At 39.0% G+C, this 21,189-nt stretch overlaps 1 protein-coding gene across 1 annotated transcript in view; it reads left to right on the plus strand.

The window, feature by feature from the left end:
• Positions 1-18,286: 18,286 nt before the first annotated feature.
• HUWE1 (HECT, UBA and WWE domain containing E3 ubiquitin protein ligase 1) overlaps positions 18,287-21,189 on the plus strand; it is a 1,366,532-nt gene continuing 1,363,629 nt past the window's right edge. Inside the window, exon 1 of the mRNA XM_068226019.1 lies at positions 18,287-18,412. The gene's annotated coding sequence lies outside the window, so the exon portion shown is untranslated. The remainder of the gene's footprint in view (positions 18,413-21,189) is intronic.

The following is a 21,189-nucleotide window of genomic DNA, read 5'->3' on the forward strand; positions in this document are numbered from 1 at the left end:
AGGCAGAAACAGGTTCCAAGAAGGACATTCCAGGAATAATTAATGAACAAGGGGAGTGTGTATGTAAGGATCTTCAAAAGGCAGAAGTATTCTGTCAGCAGTTTGTAAAGATTATTGGTTACAAGAATAATGTACAAATAGAGGAGGGGACTATTACTAAAGAAGTATTAAAATTTACATATGATAACAATGACATTTACAATAAGATACAAAGTTGAAAACTAGAAAAGCAGCTGGAATTGATAAGATTTCTGGGGATATATCTACTAAAGGCAATGGGTTGGGATATAGTACCATATCTGAAGTACTTATTTGATTATTGTTTGGTCGGAGGAGCTATACCAGATGAATGGAGAGTTGCTATAGTAGCCCCTGTGTATATAGGAAAGGGTGATAGACATAAAGCTGAAAATTACAGGCCAGTAAGTTTGATATGCATTGTATGTAAGCTTTGGGAAGGCATTCTTTCTGATTATATTAGACATGTTTGTGAAACTAATAACTGGTTCGATAGAAGGCAGTTTGGTTTTAGGAAAGGTTATTCCACAGAAGCCCAACTTGTAGGATTCCAGCAAGATATAGCAGATATCCTGGATTCAGGAGGTCAAATGCACTGTATCGCGATTGACCTGTCTAAAGCATTTGATAGGGTGGATCATGTGAGACTACTGCCGAAAATGAGTGCAATTGGACTAGACAAAAGAGTGACTGAATGGATTGCTATATTTCTAGAAGATAGATCTAGAGAATTAGAGTAGGTGAAGCTTTATCTGACTCTGTAATAATTAAGAGGGGAACTCCTCAAGGCAGTATTATCAGAACTTTATGCTTTCTTATATATATATATAAATGATATAAGTAAAGGAGTGGAATCAGACGTAAAGCTTTTGCGGATGATGTTATTCTCTATAGAGTAATAAATAAGTTAGAAGATTGTGAGCAACTAGAGTAATAAATAAGTTAGAAGATTGTGAGCAACTGCAACGTGACCTCGAAAATGTTGTGAGGTGGACAGCAGGCAATGGTGTGTTGATAAACGGGGTTAAAAGCCAGGTTGTGAGTTTCACAAATAGTAAAAGACCTCTCAGTTTTAATTACTGCGTTGATGGGGTGAAAGTTCCTTTAGGGGATCATTGTAGGTATCTAGGTGTTAATATATGGAAAGAACTTCATTGGGGTAATCACATAAATGGGATTATAAGTAAAGGGTACAGATCTCAGCACATGGTTATGAGGGTGTTTAGGGGTTGTAGTAAGGATGTATAGGAGAGGGCATATAAGTCTCTGGTAAGACGCCTACTAGAGTATGGTTCCAGTGTATGGGACCCTCACCAGGATTACCTAATTCAAGAACTAGAAAAAATCCAAAGAAAAGCAGCTCGATTTGTTCTGGGTGATTTCCGACGAAAGAGTAGCGTTACAAAAATGTTGCAAAGTTTGGGCTGGAAGAATTGAGAGAAAGAAGGAGAGCTGCTCGACTAAATGGTATGTTCCGAGCTGTCAGCGGAGAGATGGCGTGGAATGGCATTAGTAGACGAATAAGTTTGAGTGACGTTCATAAAGGTAGGAAAAATCACAATATGAGGATAATGTTGGAATTCAAGAGGACAAACTGGGGCAAATATTCATTTATATGACGGGTTGTTAGGGATTGGAATAATTTACCAAGGGAGATGTTCAATAAATCTCCAATTTTTTTGAAATCATTTAGGGAAAGGCTAGGAAAACAACAGATAGGGAATCTGCCACCTGGGCGACTGCCCTAAATGCAGATCAGTATTGATTGATTGATGGCGACGCGCGCAAAACTGGGCTTCCGCGAGCCAATGCATTGCAGTAGGCATTGCCATCTCTATGTTATTCTTTGCTCTGTGCTTACTACACACGAGTTTCTGACGGTCACTGGCGGATTCATGCATCGCCCTGTGCTCATGCGCCGGTTTGAAATGAAATGGAATGAAATGCCTTTATTTTCCTCCGATCTACAGCATTGAATCCTTATTGATCTATTAAGGAGAAAAATAATAATGCCCAACCTAGGCAGCTTAATCTAACATACACATATAATAATTCCTGCAAAATAAACATATCTAACCCATGTAAATAGTAATAATCAAATAGCAACGAGGCAGAATGGTCTGTTGTCCCTGGTATAAAACAGTATGGCAATGAGAAACTAAGCTGGTATCATATTGCTATGTAGAGTGCGATGTTGTGACAGATTTGCATCTGCACTTTAAACAAGACAGTATGACAGTATGACAGTATGACAATGAAAAGCTAAACTGGTAACATATTGCTATGTAGGGTACGATGTAGTTTTAGATTTGCATCTGCACTTTAAACAAAGAGTATATCACTTCCGGCCGGGTTCGCACTCAGCATATTCTTCCTTGAACACTGACCTCACTGGCTTTCTACTTGAGTTGCAAACCTGGCTTCGTATTTCCTCCACTGTTGTGCCGGTGTGCAATTTTCCACCTTACGTTTTTTTACTGTTGGCCACTATTTGACTCGGTTATCTCACTATATTCATTATCTTTAGATTCCAGACTACTTATCACATTAACTGAATGCGTGTTCACTCACCATTAACTTGGACCCTCAGCTTATATAGCAACCATCACCACCTATTAACTTTATCCTTAACACCTATCCAATTTACAATCAATCTCTTCCTCTTCACTGCACACTTTACCTCCTGCGAATTTAACTATTTAATCACTCTTGTCATAGTTAACGAATACCACACAAACTCCGCTATTCTCATGTATACACCAAATTACTTTCTACTGCAGATTGCCTTTTTTGCTTCTTGTCACTATGCCTTCGTCCAATTTGTTCTTACCCCATATCTCCCTTAGGCTCAAACTTCTCCCTTTCGCTAGGGCACCTCTTGCTTCTTCTTGCTGCCTCCCAGCCGTATTTTCACTCCGGTTGTGTTCTCTTGTCACATCTTGCAATTCCGTCCTCACCAGCTCCTTAATAGCAGCCCTAGTCTCCCTGGTTTCCTTCCTTATTTCCCTCCTCATCTCAGCTGTTACCTCTCTGGCTTCTTCTTCGATCGATTTGAAAATAGCATCTTTCAGGTTAATCTTTTCTTGCTGTGAGCTTAGGTCCAGTGTCTTATTTTCTTTGGTTCTTTCATTATCTCCAGGTCCGTCTGCACCCACTTTACTGTCTCTGGCTTGCCTTTCTTCCACACTCTTCCCAACTATCTGTTCGTCCTTCCTATTCTCTTCCATTTCCTGTAATTTCTTTGCTGTCCACACTCTAGTCCATTGTCCATTGGATACTACTAGTTGCTGACCCTTAATATAGGCTCTTAACCCTTGTATTTTAGCCCTGACTAAATGTTTTTTCAGAGTGATTATATTCTTTACCCCTTCTCTCCCCATGTCTCTTTTAATCCAAATTTTTGTGCTACGTATATTATCTGCGCCTCTTATCACTACTTCCGCCATCAAGGTGGAAAACAACTTCAGTTTTATCGGCCTATCACCCCGTTTTTTACCTATCCCTTCCACATCATCAATATCAACTTCACTAAAGTTAATTTTCATCATTTTCTGAATAACTTCAACTTTGTAGGTTGTTAGCACTTTGTCTTCCCCTTTGTCTTCCGGTACTCCATATATAAATAAACATTTCTTCCTACGTTCTCGGTTGCTATCTTCAATTTCTGCTTTCAGCTTCACCAGGTCTTCCTCCCTCTCCTTTATTTTTACCTTTAATGATATCATTTCTCTCTCACTGATTTCCACTTTGTTCGTTGTCTCGTCTGTTTTTCCCTGTATCCAACGCCTCATATGTTCAAATTCCTTCATTTGTTCTTTCATCATGTTTTTAATCTGCTCAAACGGACATACTTCTTCCACCACTTCTTTCACCACACTTCTTATGACCTCCACGTCTTCCCAGTTCATGTTACCACTGGAAGTCGGGCCAGGGTTCACCTCCACACCTCCTATGGTTAACAGTACCATAATCACCACTGCCACCAGTATCATCTCGCCCATCATTCTTGTTTCCACTTTACCTCCTGTTTCCTTTTTCCATCTCCCCTGCCATCTTCCAATAGCTGCACGATATTGGTCCGCCCCAATCATCTTCCTCTTCCCTCCTGTCTTACTTATCCACTCACCGGTCACACTCCACACCGGCTCTACCGGCAGCTGAACTCAGCACGACTGTCACCGAACGCTGACTAGGTTAGACTGTCATGCGCCGGTTTGGGACTGGTCAGCGGCCGGTCCCGTAATTGATCGTGTTTAAACACTTCCTGGTCAGCATTCTGACGTGTAAACGAAGAGTTTCTTGCGTATTTAGTATTACCTTGCCCTGATTAGTTGTTTGTAGATTCGTGCGAGAAAGGAAAGGGTAAATTACTGAAATACTGATGAAATTCAATATATATAAGTTAGAACATGGTAACCCATTCGTTTTAATTGGTTAGGGAGGGATATCTGCCTCCAAGCCTTAGGCCTGTATTTCACACTTAAGGAACTATGATTTAGGTAACTTGGATCAAAGAAATGTTATAATCTTTGATAAAAGAATTTGGATGAAACATAAATGTTTATACATATCTAAATATTTGCGATTAAGGAAATACAGCGAGATATCGAATGATATTAAAGGAGATTATGGTTGAGGATATCAGGAAGAAAATAAAGGCTTTCAGCTCCCAATACTCGGCAGAAAATACTTTGTAAGGGAGCTGCTGATATTGTCACATTTTTGTTAGGCATAGTAAATCGCAAGCTACTAACGTAAAAATAAATTTACAAGCTGCTTTACGTCACACCGATACAGATAGTTCATGACGACGATGGATAGGAAAGGGCTATGAGTGGGGAGGAATCGACCGTTGCCTTAATTAAGGTACAGTCCTAGCATTTGCCACGTGCAAAAAGGGGAAACCACAGAAAACCATATTCATGGCTGCCGACAATGGGGTTCGAACCCATTATCTCCTGAATGCAAGCTCACAGCTGCGCGCCCAACTCACTCGGTATAAAAATAAATACACTTGCACGTTCTTTATTATTTATCATCATAATTCACTATTTTCAAAGGTCATTGTCACAACCTTCGGTTCTTAGAGTCGCAGGTTCAATTCCTGGCCAGGTCTGGTAAATTCCACGAACACAGGAACTGGGTGTTTATGTTCGTCTCAATACGTGCTCTTCATAGACACACAACTCACTACCAGCCAACCAGCCAGCCAGCCAGCCAGCCAGCCAGCCAGCCAGCCAGCCAACCAACCAACCAACCAACCAACCAACCAACCAACCAACCAACCAACCAACCAACCAACCAACCAACCAACCAACCAACCAACCAACCAACCAACCAACCAACCAACCAACCAACCAACGGAGAAACACGTAGGCTAATAGCAAACATATCCCTCCACAAAATGTGCGACACAGTTCGCTCCCAGACCCCAGTAGGGTGAGAGGAAAGCAGTGGAACAAGTGGTAAGTAGGTTTCCGTTTTGTTGTACCAGGATTACTATAAGAATCACTACTGAGTTTGGACAGTGAAATCAGAATGACGCGATTAGAAAGAGCCTCGAGAATTCCACTAGCAACAATAAAACTTACGCAAATAATTTTCTCGCTTCCTTGGCCCTCCTAACTGCATATTCAACTCATCTTCACTGGATAAAGGATCAACGAAATCCCCATACCTTTCCACAAGTACCTTAACAGATTTAGAAATAATTATTACCACTTAGAGGTTATGGCAATGTTAACAAACCACATGTGAGAAGAACAAGGATCACAACAGGAGTGGAAATGCACGTGGTCTGTCCAGTGAGTTTGCTCTCTCGCGCATTGCGTACTACCGGTTCATGCCACAAGCCGCAGACGAGTTCTGGCGGTCAGTAACTGCAGTTTGGGGTGTGTTGGAACGCTGAATTTGAGTACGTGCATCAGTCCGGGTTTGGTTTGGTGTGTGTTGGAACGCTTTCTCTCAACTGCGCATGCGTCGGTCGCACAGGGACTCGTGTTGGAACGAACCTAAGTTGTGCAGAAAAGAGGGTGTGTAGCGAGGAATCCAGCTGGCCGAGTGTTGGACTCGTATACGCTACTCTGTAACATAGACTTGATGCGTCGCTCTAGCTAGCACCTTACCGGCCATGACAATCGGGTCCACGCACTGTAGTCGGAGTAGTTTCATAGCTCGACACGTGGCGCTCGCGACCTAAGTTTTTGCGATAGAAATACATACTTTTCTATGGAAAAGATACTGACTTTGATTGCAGAGATGTCGTAATTTAGAGGTATGGGGAATGTTACGTAAGTTAATACTGTTAAAATTATAATCCTAAAGGTTACTTTCGTTTATATTTTGCCAAAATAATGTCGTGAAATGAAACTGCGGAGAGATGGAGTAGTCCAGCTGATAGTAGAGAGTTTTCGCACCCAAGCCGTTCGCTAACCGGTTGAGGCTATAATGACGTCATTGATGAAAGAGCCAATCGGAGCAATTCATTTTACGTTATTAAAATAAGCGGCCCGGTTCAAAGAGGATAGTTTATCAGCAGTCGATTAACGTAACGTTATCTACCAGCGGAGCTCAAACCTCTTGACGTTCGAGGTGTGTTAGCCTGTCCAGTACTGCCTAGTAGCAGCGTCCGGCAAGAGAGCTGCGTTGCTTCATACAGACAGACTTGTAAAACTAAGATCAAATACCAGGATTATGCACATATTATAGCCCTCTCGAAATTTGTGCAGCAACAAAACCGGAAACAAAACACAAATGAAATGACTGAAATAATTTCGCGTGGTTTTTCATTTCACCTCTAGGGAAATACTGCGAAGACATTTATCATAGTTCCGTGATGATTACCTTTCATATGTTAACACTAATTAACTGGGGGTTTCCACCCGGCACAAACACACCGTTATGTAAACGTCAAGAGGATTAAATCTTATACATTTCTATTAAGAACATTTTAGAGATACATTTGAAGTTGTTGCTAGTCACCTGTTTTAGAAAAACTTCGATGAGACATTAGAAGTTATTCTCTTTCTCAAACACACACACACATACAGGTAGACCTGATGGCCACGATGTCCTAATTCCCTAAATGAAATAACAAGTACGTGCTGCTACTGAATATCTTCCAGGGATGAGAGAGGCGATATAAGAAGGTGGTAGGGTAATATATTGCAATGTTATGGACTTATTCCATCATGATACTAACATTTATATAACTGTATATAAATTAGCCCCAGTGCCTTAAATTCATAAATTAATTACTTTGAAGGGGATATTATCGTAAGTGAGCCGTAGAATGTTTATTCAGCTGCAATATCGACAAGGTACCGTACTATAAACAGATGCTCTTAGCCCAGAGGACCAAGACGTGTCAGCTGTGAAGAATATCAGTCCGCTTTCTGTCTGGCTTGTGAATTCTGTTAATGAACAAGTCCAGCGAAATAATTAAACTGAAGCGTTCTTTTTGTAACTATAGAGCACTGAAAACTATGATGTTGCTCAGTAAGCCCAGTACTAGTGGAAGTGATAGATTGGATGTAGTAGTAATGTTCGGAAGATGGTGTATAATGTTCGTTGTTTTTTAAATACGTGCTTAAAGAAAACCGCAGACAACTGGAGTCTTAACTGTTGAAGAGTGTTCGGTAAGTGTCAAGTATGTCACGTGTATTGAGAGAAGTTGAAAATGTAAAATCACAGGATGCCCATAAATTGTTCGTCTCGTCTCGAAAGCACATAAATGTTCCTAAATGATGACACAGTTAGACGATTTCGAAAAAGACGTTGTGCTACGTACATATTTTTAATTTTTCGATAAAGGAGATTTCCCGTCAACTAAGAAATTAACGTCTTCGTTCAAGGGAAAATTAGCTTACAGTGGTTCAGTTTCGTCCACGAAACGAATACTGAAACAGATGGGATTCAGGTACAGAAAAGACGGATGGAAATTCCTTATGGAACGAAGGTCTTGCGCACTATGTACACCATCAGGCAATCAGGTGAAAATTGTCGTATATTTTACCAAGCCGAAACCTGGGTCAATCAGAACTATGCGGTGAAGTATATCTGACACTATTCGGCTAGAAATGGGGGTCAGAATGTGCCTGTGGGGAAGAGCAGCAGTCATGTAGGATCAGTTAAAATTGGTTTCATTCCGGAGAATAAGTGGGTATTTAGATTTTTAAAACCTGAAGATTACTAGGACGGAATGACATCAAACTCAATTCGAGAATGATTTCTGAACAGACTTTTAAAATTATTTGTAGTAAGGTAGTATGCATATAATAGATATTGCACTATATCGTTCAGTCCAATTAAATAAAATATCCAACCCTTCTACACGAAAGCGAGATATCACAAAGTGACTCGAGCACAAGGGCATTAATTGTTCTCTCTCGGAAACAAAGTCGAGGTTTTGCATAGAGTCCTTTTAAAGGAAGTCAGAAATTGTACAAACTCCATCAAATATCCCACGAAATAGGACACGAAGTTGTACGACTTCCAGCATATCATTGACAGCATACTCCAATAGAACTTGTATGGGTGCAAAAAAAAGGAGATGTCGCAAGGAAAAATCTACTTTCAGCCTTTCAGACGTTGAAAAATCTTATTAACGAGGAAATTAATAATATAGCTAGTGAACACCTGAAATTTTGGAACCCATTGTAATTAACTTGGTAGAAGGCAGTGATGGTGAAGATGATAAATACAGTGATTGTGACGAGGAGGAAGAAGATACACTACTAGGCGTGCCCCTAAAGTAGGAAATTATATTACAAAAGGTACCGTACGTTGTTTAAATTTACTATTCTTATTACCATGTGTGTTTTTCGTATATATTTCTGTTAAGAGCCTTTTATTTTAAAGATATACTGTATTTAAAGTTGTCGCTAGTCATCAGTTTTAGATAGAAATTCGATGAGATATTAGAATATGTTTTTTATATAACTGTTTCTTTAAATAAAAGGGAAAACAACCATATTTCAGCACGTCCGATATGAATTTGGAGACACCTGTGCATAATTGTGAAATTTTTTTTACTGCTTTTTTATTGAACAAACTCTAAAATGCGAACCACTCATCGTAAATTTATGACTTCTGTTTCTATATATTCATCAGAGTATCCCATCCGTGTCATTTGCACTCGAACTCCCAAAAATGAACCATATCTCCGAGGGCTCGTGGTAATTTTCCGTACGACTCAAAGCAGCTCCGTTCTTTAGCATACACTGTCTGTGTAACATGACAACGTCGAGCTTGCACTTGCACGTTATTAGCGCCCGAGGATCGTCAAGAGGTCCAAATCAGTGCAGAAATACGGTTTCTCGTTTGAGATTTAATATTCAGGACTGTATTTGCCTTCTAAGGGAAGTATTAGCTTCAAACCCTTTCGAGGATAGTGGTAGATGGGTTAGTGTTCAGGTTAAGCTACAAGAAGGTTCGGGGAAGAATTTCTCATTGAGGACGCTGAAGGAACATGTGCACCATTTGATGGAGCTTTGGAAGAAAGGCGATAGAGCAAATCTTCGCAAGTGAGTATAATTTCATTTGCTAAAATTCATTTTTTGCCAACAGTAATCATATATAATATTGTATAGGGTACTATCTCATTTATGCATTATGTTGAAAGGATTCGTGAAACAGTGACGGAATTTAGTCCTAAGCTCAAATTTTCTTTGTATTAAAAATCATGCTTTTAGATCTGGCACAGAAGAGCAATATGGAGAAAAGGAGCAGTTACTGCAAGAAATAGTAGACATGGCACGAGACTTTTTACCTGCGAAAAGCGAAAGCATCGATGTAAGAAGAAGGGACTATAGGCCAGGGATCTCGCCTTACACAATTTTCAGGACAGGCAAAATCCTGACGCAGCAGTACACACTCCTTCTCTCTCCACTTCACCCCAGTCAACTGAAAGTCATGGGAAGAAGTCAAGGAAACACCAGAAGAAACACCTGTCAGGTCGGCTTAACCTGTACATAATTTGTCCTTCCAGTACGATTAAAACTTCTTGTTTGTCATTATAGTATGACTCTATTATGATAAAGATACTATTATTAGTCCTTCATTATGTTATTACAGAGTATCTACAATCCGAAAAAGAAAAGCCGGTCAGATATGTAAAGAATGCCTCGAACTGCTTGAAAAAAAAGCTGATGAGAAAGAGTGGAGAAATGAACAAATAAATTTGTAGAAAGGAAACCTGGAAATCCAGAGAAGGCAATTAGTATTAGAGGGAAAAAGTTTGAAGTGGAAAAGAAGGAGAGATTGCACAGAATAGAGATGGAGAAGAATCAGCAGACCCTGATGGAGAGGGTTATTAATCTCGTAGGGAATAAATACACTTTATTTTATTTTTGGGGATTAAAATTATTCCCATTAGATTCACATTTTGTTAATATTTTATTTCACTAGTAATCAACAGATCCTTACGAGCATGGTAACTGAGCACTTTTGAAACTAATAACAAATTAAGGCTATTTAGAGATAATTATTTACTGTAACACAAAAATTCTGCTAAATACCATTCTTATTTCACTGTCCCTACTATATAACAACCCCTGATGGGCAAGGTTACTCACCACTTTAGAATTTAATTAAGCCTACTGAAAGTTATAGTTCTTCACACTACATAAACAAGTAGTTAATATTCTTATTTTACTGCCTTGGATAATCAACATACCCTAACAAGCAAGGTAACTGATCCATTTATAAGTTAATAAAGCCTGTTTAATTCTTCACTGTAACACACAAATTCTGCTAAATACCATTCTTATCAACCATCGCCTTCACTATAAATATCTTATTATTCACTGTAATTCAAAATTCCTATAAACCATTGTATCCTATTATTCACTTTAAAGACATTTCCTATAAAATACTAACCAATTATTATTTAACATTATAAACTTTACCATTGATTATTTGTAGCCCATTGTTATTAGATTGCACTAAATATTAAGTTAAAGATACGGTATATTAATTATTGAGATATATTGTTTCAAATATTCAAATATTCCGTCAAGTTTGGGGGAGAAATATCAAAATATAATCCTGGTTGACTTCCATATAAACATGTATGACACTTTGTTAAAATAACTGCACTGTGATACATTTTTTTCAAGATCCTGGATTAACAGTTTTTGATTCTTCTTGAAATCAAGAAATGAAAATTCTCTCACTATTTTCCCCAAACCCCATTCCGCACTTTGTCTTACATGACACATGGCACTATTGAATGTCATTTGATCAGGAGTTAAGTTTTGGCTTGCATACGGTCTAAGGAGCAAACTCCCTAAGTGATATGCAGAATCTCCATACAACACAAATTTATCCCATTGGGGAATACTGCACACGGTTCAAGTTCATTGTAGAAGTTAGAATCACGTGATATTCCAGCAGCATGCATCCTTCCTGGAAATGGCCCTTTTATACTAACAACAATACCATCAGGACACAAGACAGATTGATGTTTGATACAATGTACCCGCTTGTGTCCAGAAAAATAGTTTTCTTGATTTCTCACCGGCCTACATATTGCCCTTGCTATTGCATCAATAAATCCCCAACAATAGTTAACTAGAACATTTTTGATGCAACAGCAGCAGAATAGTTACTTAATTTCTCCCTGTTTAACCACTTCAGATTATGCAAGTTGATAAGTAGAGGTCCCCAACGCTACTGAATAAAATTCATTACATAACTGCAAATCATATTTGGGTAGGGTAGGCGTCGTAGATACATGCACAGGGCTTCCAAACCTGAAAAATAATGGCATTCATTAGCTCTAAATATATCAAGACATGTGAAATGCTAATTCATTAGATTCAGAGCTAGTAAACGTACCTGTTACAGTTCGATTCTCTACTGTAATGCTTCTAGGTACGATATATTTAAAGCATCCAACAGTTCAACCAAGCCATCTGTATCAAATCTAAAATTAAGTAAGCTATCCTCGGGAGAAAAGTTGTCTATATTAAAACGAGGAAATTCAATTGATGTTATCCGTCGCTTTCATGTTCACTCCGATAGAGACTGTAGCATCAAAATAGGAATATCATATTCAAGATCACCAAGTAATGCAAGCTGTATTATTTCCTCCGTGTTAATACAGCTGTTTGACTGCCGTTCGTGAAGTAAATTTCGGCAAGCGGAGTGTCAGCGGACGGTCAGAAGGCGCGAAAGGTGTTTACGTTACCCTAGAAGTTAGGCCCCATTCCCAATGCAAACGTAACCGTAAACTTAACGACGTAACGTAAGCGTAAAATTAACGTAAAATTTGTGGTATTCACAATGGAGGAACGTAGCATTAACGTAATGAGAATACAACAGCCAATCAAACTCTGCCATGCTATTTAGCACGGAAGTTGGGTTTTGGGCTATCTCGCAGTTTTATATTTCAATACCTCGATGGAATCAAACAACATGGTAGCGGAATTCATATTACTTCAAACATCTATAGCTTTGCTCCTGGGAGTTGTGTACCTGAAAAGGCGATATAAACAACGGTGCAGAAAATGGGTTCATCCCTTGAATCAAAGAAGGTTATCTCAGGGCGATTTCGGTAATCTACTGTAAGAAATGACCCTCATCAGTTCGTTTTGTACATGCGGATGAAACCTGAACTGTTTGCCTTTCTTACGATTTGCTTCCCTTTTTCTAATGAAAAGAAATGTAAGTTCTCCTTTACCGACATCTATGCCCCTACCTATCATAACCCGATGAGATGTTTGAATCTGTTTCTTTGGTTGATATCGTTTTGTAAACTAGTAGTCTGTTATAATGTTAAGAAATATACAGGGACACTGTTTTATCTGGTTTTATTTATGACAGGGATTGTCACTCGCCCGGTCGCCAGCGCTGCGAGCTTGTCTCCCGCCATTTGCCGTCAGATTTCATTGCTACAGCATATTTATTTCAACATATTCTCTTTCGGTACAGCGTCTTTGTAATTCTTTTTTCCTTTTATCATACATACATACATACATACAAAGATTGTTTTGAAAGAGAATTACAAGTGTTTCGTCGAAAGAAGTCATTATATCGCTCACAAAATACAATGTTTGCGTCTGCTCTGATTGGCTGGTTCTTAAACTTAACGTAAAATTAACCGCAATAGCTTGGAGTTTGCAGTCTCTTAATTTTACGGACTCGCAGTTAAGTTTAAGTCGGCGCACTGTGAATGGTTCCAACAGATAACATGGCCGCAAACTTCTAAGTTAACGGTAATTTTAAGTTTACGTTACGTTACGTTTGCATTGTGAATGGGGCTTTAGGGAACATACGTCAGAAGTATGTCACTATCTGACGTGATATGACGTCAAGCGCTTAAGGAAGAAGTACAGCGCGAAAACTCTCTAATTGACTCTGATCGCCGATTTATCATAACCTCTTCACGCATAGAGGTAACACATAATGCCGGATAACTATCCGTCCGTTGCTTGGTTACGAAAATCATTCTAGGTACCTAACGTGCATGGTGGCATCAAAGGAGGCCATCTGTAAGTTATTGTACTCGCAGACAGGTAGCAGCAACATTCGAAGTTGAGTTGCAACTGCTTGTTCCCGCCAGTGCATATGTGTTCTGAAGTCCGCTTGCGCTAGGAATATAATCCCTTCGTGTACGCATCAGTATTGGTTTCCAAAAGTAAGTAAAAATACTGGGATATGCAGTATTGAATGCTTTATTCAACAGTGTGAAAATATGAATATCATAATAATTCGGAGTAGTACTAGAAATCGTAACAAATGTGGCATCGTACGATGCCAGTATCCAGAGTGTTGCACATAACCTCTAAGTCTTGGTCGGTTATGGTAGCACAAAAGCCATTAGATTTAGGTCGAAATTGGAGTTTATATTATTGTTAATTTACGAAGTATGATGTAAGTGGTTTAGAAATATTTCTTACTACGCCGATGTTGCTTTCAATTTAATTTTAGGTGCCGTTCTTCCTAGGTTGTTATATACAGCAGCCTATAATAAGACTATGCCGCCTATAATGTGATGATTGTTAGAAATTACTAATGAGCCCATTATTTCATAACAGATTCCTAATGGCTGAGTTTCTGGATCCAGATGTAATCGAGGAACATTTGTTGGAAGATTTCCTGCCCCTAGATTCTGATGCCAGCTTTTCGAGTAGTGATGACGATGATGAATATGAAGTCATTCAAAGAAGCATTCGTGATCACATATTTCTAGATAGTGATAACGATTATAATGTTCCACAGCTACAAAATGACCAAAATTCTACACAACTGCCTCCATTTATTGATACTGGAACACGTAACTTTGAATCTGGAACTAGTCATTTATCACTAGCTCCCAAACCAAGTAGTTCTAAAACTAACACCCAAGGAAACAGGGTCACTCCATTATCCACCGCTGATAAGGTAAAGCAAAGACCCAAACTATGGTTCTCAGGGGAGGACAATGACTACACCAACCGAATCCCTCAGTTCCTTGATACCTATATTATACAAATAGATGGAAATGATCCATACGATTTTTTCATTCATCTGTTTCCAGAGAGATTATTTGCTGATATAGTATACGAGACTAACCGTTATGCCTTTCAGAATGGGAAAATGTCATTCAGGGTTACAGAAAATGAACTAAAATCTTCCTGGGAATGAATATTATAATGACTTACATTAAATATCCGCAATCAAGGATGTATTGGTCATCAGTGAAAGGTCATCGAATGGATCTAATTGCAGACAGCATGTCAGTCAATAGATTTGAGGAAATAAAACGTTACATCCACTTTGTGAATAATGACAATAAAGATGATCAGATGCCTGATAAATTCTGGAAAGTACGTCCAATTGTTTCCACCTTGCACCAAGCTTTTCATGAAGCTGTTAGTCCTAAAGAACATCAGAGTGTGGATGAAATGTTGGTACCTTTCAAAGGCAGGAGTCATTTGAAACAATATTCGAAGGGCAAGCCAAAAAAGTGGGGCTTCAATATATGGGTAAGAGCTAGTGTGGATGGTTATGTTCACTGTTTTGAACTTTATGAAGGAGCCAAGCAACAAGATAGGAGTGCACTAGGATCTACTGGTGACACTGTTGTTAGGCTCTGCCATGAAATTGAAAGGAAGAATCACAAATTATTCATAGACAATTTATTTACATCAGTCCTTTTGCTGGAGCACTTGAAATCGCAAGAGATTTATGTTGTAGGAACTGTGCGTTTGAATAGAATTCCCAACATTAACACAAAACTTGTGGATGGGAAGCAGCTTCCAAGGTAATCATGCTCAGTTGCAACATCCTGTGACAACATGACTGTTGTACGCTGGAAGGACACGAGGGAGGTGCACTTACACTCAACATATGCTGGTGCACAACCAGAGGATGATGTGGAAAGATGTGACAGGAAGGAGAAAAGAACTGTACCCATTGCAAGACCTTTTGCTGTTGGAGAATACAATAAATTCATGGGTGGTGGAGACTTGATGGACAGAATGATTGCCCACTATCCCCATGGTTTAAAAACAAAAACGGTATCTAAAACTGTTTTTTCACCTCCTAAGTATGGCTATTGTGAATGCATGGCTGTGTTACACGGAAAAATTTGAAAAGACCCATCTGCTTACATTCAAGGCTGCTGTTGCTACATCTCTTATTCTGATAGGGACCACTCCTTAAAGCCGAAAAAGAGGCCGCCCTTCAACTGAGGGGGAAGATGAACCAGAATGTATGGAAAGTTTTCATTATCAATGAAAAACATTGTTTGTTGACCTTGGATTTTCAATATTGAGAATACCTAGTGTAGTAATGTGATAAGTTAAATGTATTCAGGAAATGCCTTACATATAAACAACATACCTACTTAATGTCTTTAAAATGTCAATAATTTTGCATATGTGATACCTTCATTGTTAACTCAGATATTGGTTATCAGATGCATGATGGCATCAAATGATGCCAGGATCCATAGGTCCTTATGTGGGCCTCTATAATGAAAACGTTATTATCTTGTAATTTTATAGGGCTCTCAGAGCAAGATTTCACGAAAATATAGAACGGAAGTTAATTCATGCAAGAAGAGGTTAATTTAGGGAAGGAAGGAGTATGTTACATTGACTAATACTGTTAAAATGATTAGTCTTAAAGGCTACTTTCATTGATATTTACTAAAATGACGTCGTGATAGAAAATGCGGAGAGATGGAGTAGTCCAACTGACGTTCCTTAACTATGAGGAATAATAGTAATCACTGTTATTATCATAACAGATACATAGCAGAGCTTTCCACAGTACTTTCGTCTTCTGATGTTAATTTTGAGATTAAGAGTCAATGTTCAATTTAGTAGAGTTTTAAAATTCTTCAAGTGCTGCTGTAAGAATGGGGGCTATATTCGGTGTATGGATAACAAATATTTTGACTTAAACATGTTTAAATTTCAATTTCAATATATATGTAGTTTCAGATTACATTTCATTCAAACCTTGCTCAAGAATTTTAAATACCGGGCGAGATGGCCGTGCGGTTATGGGCGCGAAGCTGTGAGCTTGCATCCGGGAGATAGTGAGTTTGAACGCCGCTGTCGGCAGCCCTGAAGATGGTTTTCCGTGGTTTCCCACTTTTACGCCAGACTGTACCTTAATTAAGGCCACGGCCGATTCATCCCCACTCCCATCCCTTTCCTATCCCATCGTCGCCATAAATCCTATCAGCGTCGGTGCGGCATAAAACAAACAGGAAAGAGGAGAATTTTAAGGAAAAATTCAGCGAGAGAAAAGTATTTTGCGTAGGTCCCTAAATACATTGTAAACTGTTCATTGCACTGGTAACACTTGGCTTCACACGTTGGCCTTACCGTCATAACAGTAAGGTTCCTACTTGTCAGTGTTTAAATGTTAAAGTTTAGATTACCTTGGATAAAAATATGTTGTGTTGCTGTCATGTGGCAAATATGACTCCGTTTAAAGGATTATTCAATGAAAGAACATTATTAGGGGGAAAAAAGATACCCGATTAGCGCGATTAGCTGCCAACCCCGGAGGCCTGGGTTCGATTCCCGGCTCTGCCACGAAATTTAAAAAGTTGTACGAGGGCTGGAACGAGGTCCACTCAGTTTCGGGAGGTCAACTGAAGGGGGGATCGATTACCACCTCAGCCATCCTCGGAGTAGTTTTCCATAGTTTTCCACTTCTCCTCCAGGCAAATGCGGGGATGGTACCTAACTTAAGGCCACGGCCGATTCCTTCCCCCTTCCTTGTCTATCCCTTTCAATCTTCCCAACCCTAACGGAAAGCCCATGTTCAGCATAGCAGTTGCTGCCGCCTGGGCGAGATAATGGTCATCCTTCCCAGTTGTATCCCCCAACCCGAAGTCGCACGCTCCAGGACACTGTGCTTGAAGTGGTAGAGGTGTGATCACTCGCTGAGTCTGAGTGAAAAACCATCCCTGGAGGTGTAGACAGATTAAGAAAGAAAGAAAGAAAGAAAGAAAGAAAGGAAGAAAGAAAGAAAGAAAGAAAGAAGATAAATACGCGAAATAGAAACGTAAAACTAAGATGAAAGTGTTAACTGCTTTGAACCACTCCGCAGTTTTGTCCTGGTCTGCAGAGAATTTGTGAAATGCCAGAGTCCCTTTGCTCTTTCTTTCCTGTTCGAAGAAAAAAAAAATGCACACAGCAAGACATATTCGAATATTTCCAAACACAGTTAAAGAAAAGCAAATCACCACACAACTAAAAAAGAAAAAAACAACACGAATTAGTGCATAAATTAAAATTCTTGTTTGGGACGAAGTTACGACGAGGAATCACTTTGAGTACATTTGTTCTTATTTGCAGAACATTTCTGTTGGAAGTACAAAGAGGCGCACAATAATATTACATATTCCAATATTTTTAAACACAATTTAAAAAATCATATCACCATACTACATATTTAAAAAAAGAAACTGTTTAGTGCATAACTATCAGCTCTCAATATCAAGCCAGCAAACACCTCATTGCGAACACATTACCAACATTTACGGCAGCAAAACAATACTGTATAAATAAAACTGAAAATGCGGTAATTTGCGATATACAGCTTCCTCTCAGTGACTTAGGAGGCCAGCGCTCTAGTGGCATTGTGGTAAAACTTTCCAATTACAGCTTTTGTTGGTCTTCACAAGCGACTGTCAAGGCCGATAAAAGGAGCGCAGCGAGGGATCAAGTCGGCCGTGTATAGAGTCAAGCAGACTGTTCTTCCGTGACATCTAGTAGAAATACTGTGCTCTAAGTGTGACGTATTTGTCACGTTCTCGTTTTATTTTGTTTTTTTACGGTGGTGCAATACACTACAAAGTGTAGCAATGTGTTACTGGCTTCTAAGGCAGCTAATGACTTTAAAATTACAATTATCATGGAGAGTGGATATATGTAGCAGTTTATAGGTTTGTACAAAAGCATTTATTAACACTGAGAAAAATGATATCGCTGTTTGAGGAGGTGTCCTTTGATAATTTAGAAGTTGTATATATTCGTCAGTTCTCATTTGGGTTCCTTTTGTTTGAATAGGTAAGCAATATGGCGGCATGTTATCAAAGCTGTGGAGATTCAGTGTGTCTATAATTTTCTTTCTGTTGTGGTAATATACTTTATTGACGGTGGAGAGTTTCTATTAAAAGTAAATTTGTAATTATTGGACCTTCGCACCAATTATGGGTACTGTTGTTCTTGTGTAATGTGATCGTGTAGAATGGAATATCAAATCGTCAAAATGTAGGTGTTCTCCGTGTTTACATTCCCGGTTATCTAGTTGCGTATGATCGGCGACAAGTCTCATCGAAGTGAGATTCCTGAGCTGATTTTTAAAGCCGTGTATATTTCAGTTTTTAACCGACAGGGATATAGTGAAGTTTTCTCTCATGTTTATATGTCGTGTGACATGTCACGTTGAAAAACGTCAACTGAGAATTCAGTGTTCATTAATATATCTTTCGTTACGTTCACATCATGTAAAAAGACGTGTCTTCGTAGAGGCTCTTTAAATAGAGCTGTGTTTCTGTTAACAAGTTTTCTTCTTTACTGACTGGTAAGTCTGTCTTTTGGAACTGTGATGCTCTATACTGGATCCTTATGATGGTAAATATGCTATAGGGTCTCTTCCCTGGCTTGTTTTTCATATGTGACAACATATCTAACAGCAATTTGATACACTAGAAAGTTAGTTGCAAATGGTGGAAGATTCCACAGACACCTAGCTGGGAATGAAGTAACAGTGACCCAGAACTGTTGTATCCACCGCATCTTTAATGTTCAACAGTGTGGCAACTCAAGATATATTGCTGTAAGTACTGAGATTTGACCTTTGAGGTATGTAATATTAGGAGAGTGATGCTTCATGGACACATGGCTCTTTTAATTTTGATGGTAGAAATTCAGTAAGACTTACATTACTTTTATAGCATTATAAGGATGTAATATGTTGGAAATCTTAAGTGGAATACCTTGTGGAGAAGCGATGTGTTCACTGCGACATTTAAGAACCCGTCCGCCATCCCCCAGAGGTAATTTGGCTTTTATAACCTAATAGAAGTTATCACGCGCCATAGTCCATCGTCTAACTACGTACCAGCATTTCCATTGGGTGAGACACTATGGGATATGATGTCACTCCTAGCAATGAAGTACGTGAATTCCGTTACCAACCCGCGCACAAGAAATACACAACTGCACAATGAATACACAGGTGAATGCAATCTGTAAAGAAAGAACTCTATTTAACTCACCATTGGGAAATTCCCCCCTATGCTTGATCGTAGACCAATGGCCTAACTAGTCCAGACCAATAGCTTTGTCACTAACCTACTCTAACCAATCCAGACCAATGGAGGTGTCACGCGGGATACTAGAGGCCTAGGGCGGCTTCTAACGCTGCTTACGCCCCCAGTCCCCCTTTGCTTGATCCAGACCAATGGTCTAACCAATCCAGACCAATGGCTTTGTCACTAACCTACTGTAACGAGATTTCTAAATAAAAGTAGCGCCGCTGCACTAGGCCGAGTTCTTTATATGAACAGTTGGCAGCTCTGTCCACCGCACGATGAAGTCCTTCGTGAGAAGTGAGTGAGAGGGGAATCAAATGACAGTGCAATCGCGCCTGGATGCGTGGCGCTGGAAGATGTAAGCTGTTCTGAACTTTTGCCAAAAAAAGGGTAAAAGAAGAAGAAAAAAAAGGGTAATTTGATAATCATACAGCTATGTTTATTTATTGACTGTCAAAATCAAGTTTTTATTATTAGGCTGGTAAACAGCACAGGTGTGCATAAAAATTTTTACAGTCCTCAGAGATTGGTGCTCTTTGTATGTTTGCTGGAGTAGTATGGTAACATTAACATGGACCTTCACATAAAATACACACATTGTACAGACGCCTCGTGATGAACCCAACCAAATGCATATTTTAAGGCACTTGTCACGTCATTATCAGGTTCCTTCCCATTTGGATTGAGCATGATATCTGTCAAGTAAGAGTCTAGATTGCATTCATATCGTTTCCATTGTCTTAACCAAAGGAGTTCTCTTTCCTGCCTTGTAGATGTGAGCTGCAGATCTTCCAGTACAAATATCTCTGATGCTAGTTTGTATGCCAGTTTTGAGAGCGACATTTTTGAGATTTCAGGCGTTCTTTTAAGGAATGTATCTTTAAAATTTTAAATAGCCCGTAGGTCGGATGTTGATAGATGCTTCCAGATGAGTTACAGCCCATAGGTTAGGATTCAGAAGAGTTTAGTATAAAATAAAGTCATGGCTGTGCTTAAAGACTGTCTTTTGAGGTAGCTGAATGTTAAAATGTGATTCCCAGATGAATGAATTCACAATTTCAGGGTCCTCCCCACCACATTCTGTCATTAGCCGTGATTCTTCCCCTCTTAATAATACCAGCTGAACTTTTTTTTTTTTTTTAATTGCAGGGCTGTTATAAATGGCAAATTTTCAAGTTTGTCCATTGCATTCCCTGTTGGTTGATCCAGTGACTATATCATTTGCATGTAAATACAACTGACTGACAAAATTAATGTAGCACTTGAATTTTCAAAACGAAGTTTAATTATTTACATTGATTATTATAATATTATGTTATTGCTACCCTTAGTTAGGTAATTATTTCATGAAAATAATCTATTTAAATATTAAAACAAATGTTTCACAATGTAACATGCTTTTT

The sequence above is a fragment of the Anabrus simplex genome, chromosome 2, assembly GCF_040414725.1.
Source record: "Anabrus simplex isolate iqAnaSimp1 chromosome 2, ASM4041472v1, whole genome shotgun sequence".
Lineage (NCBI taxonomy): Eukaryota > Metazoa > Arthropoda > Insecta > Orthoptera > Tettigoniidae > Anabrus > Anabrus simplex.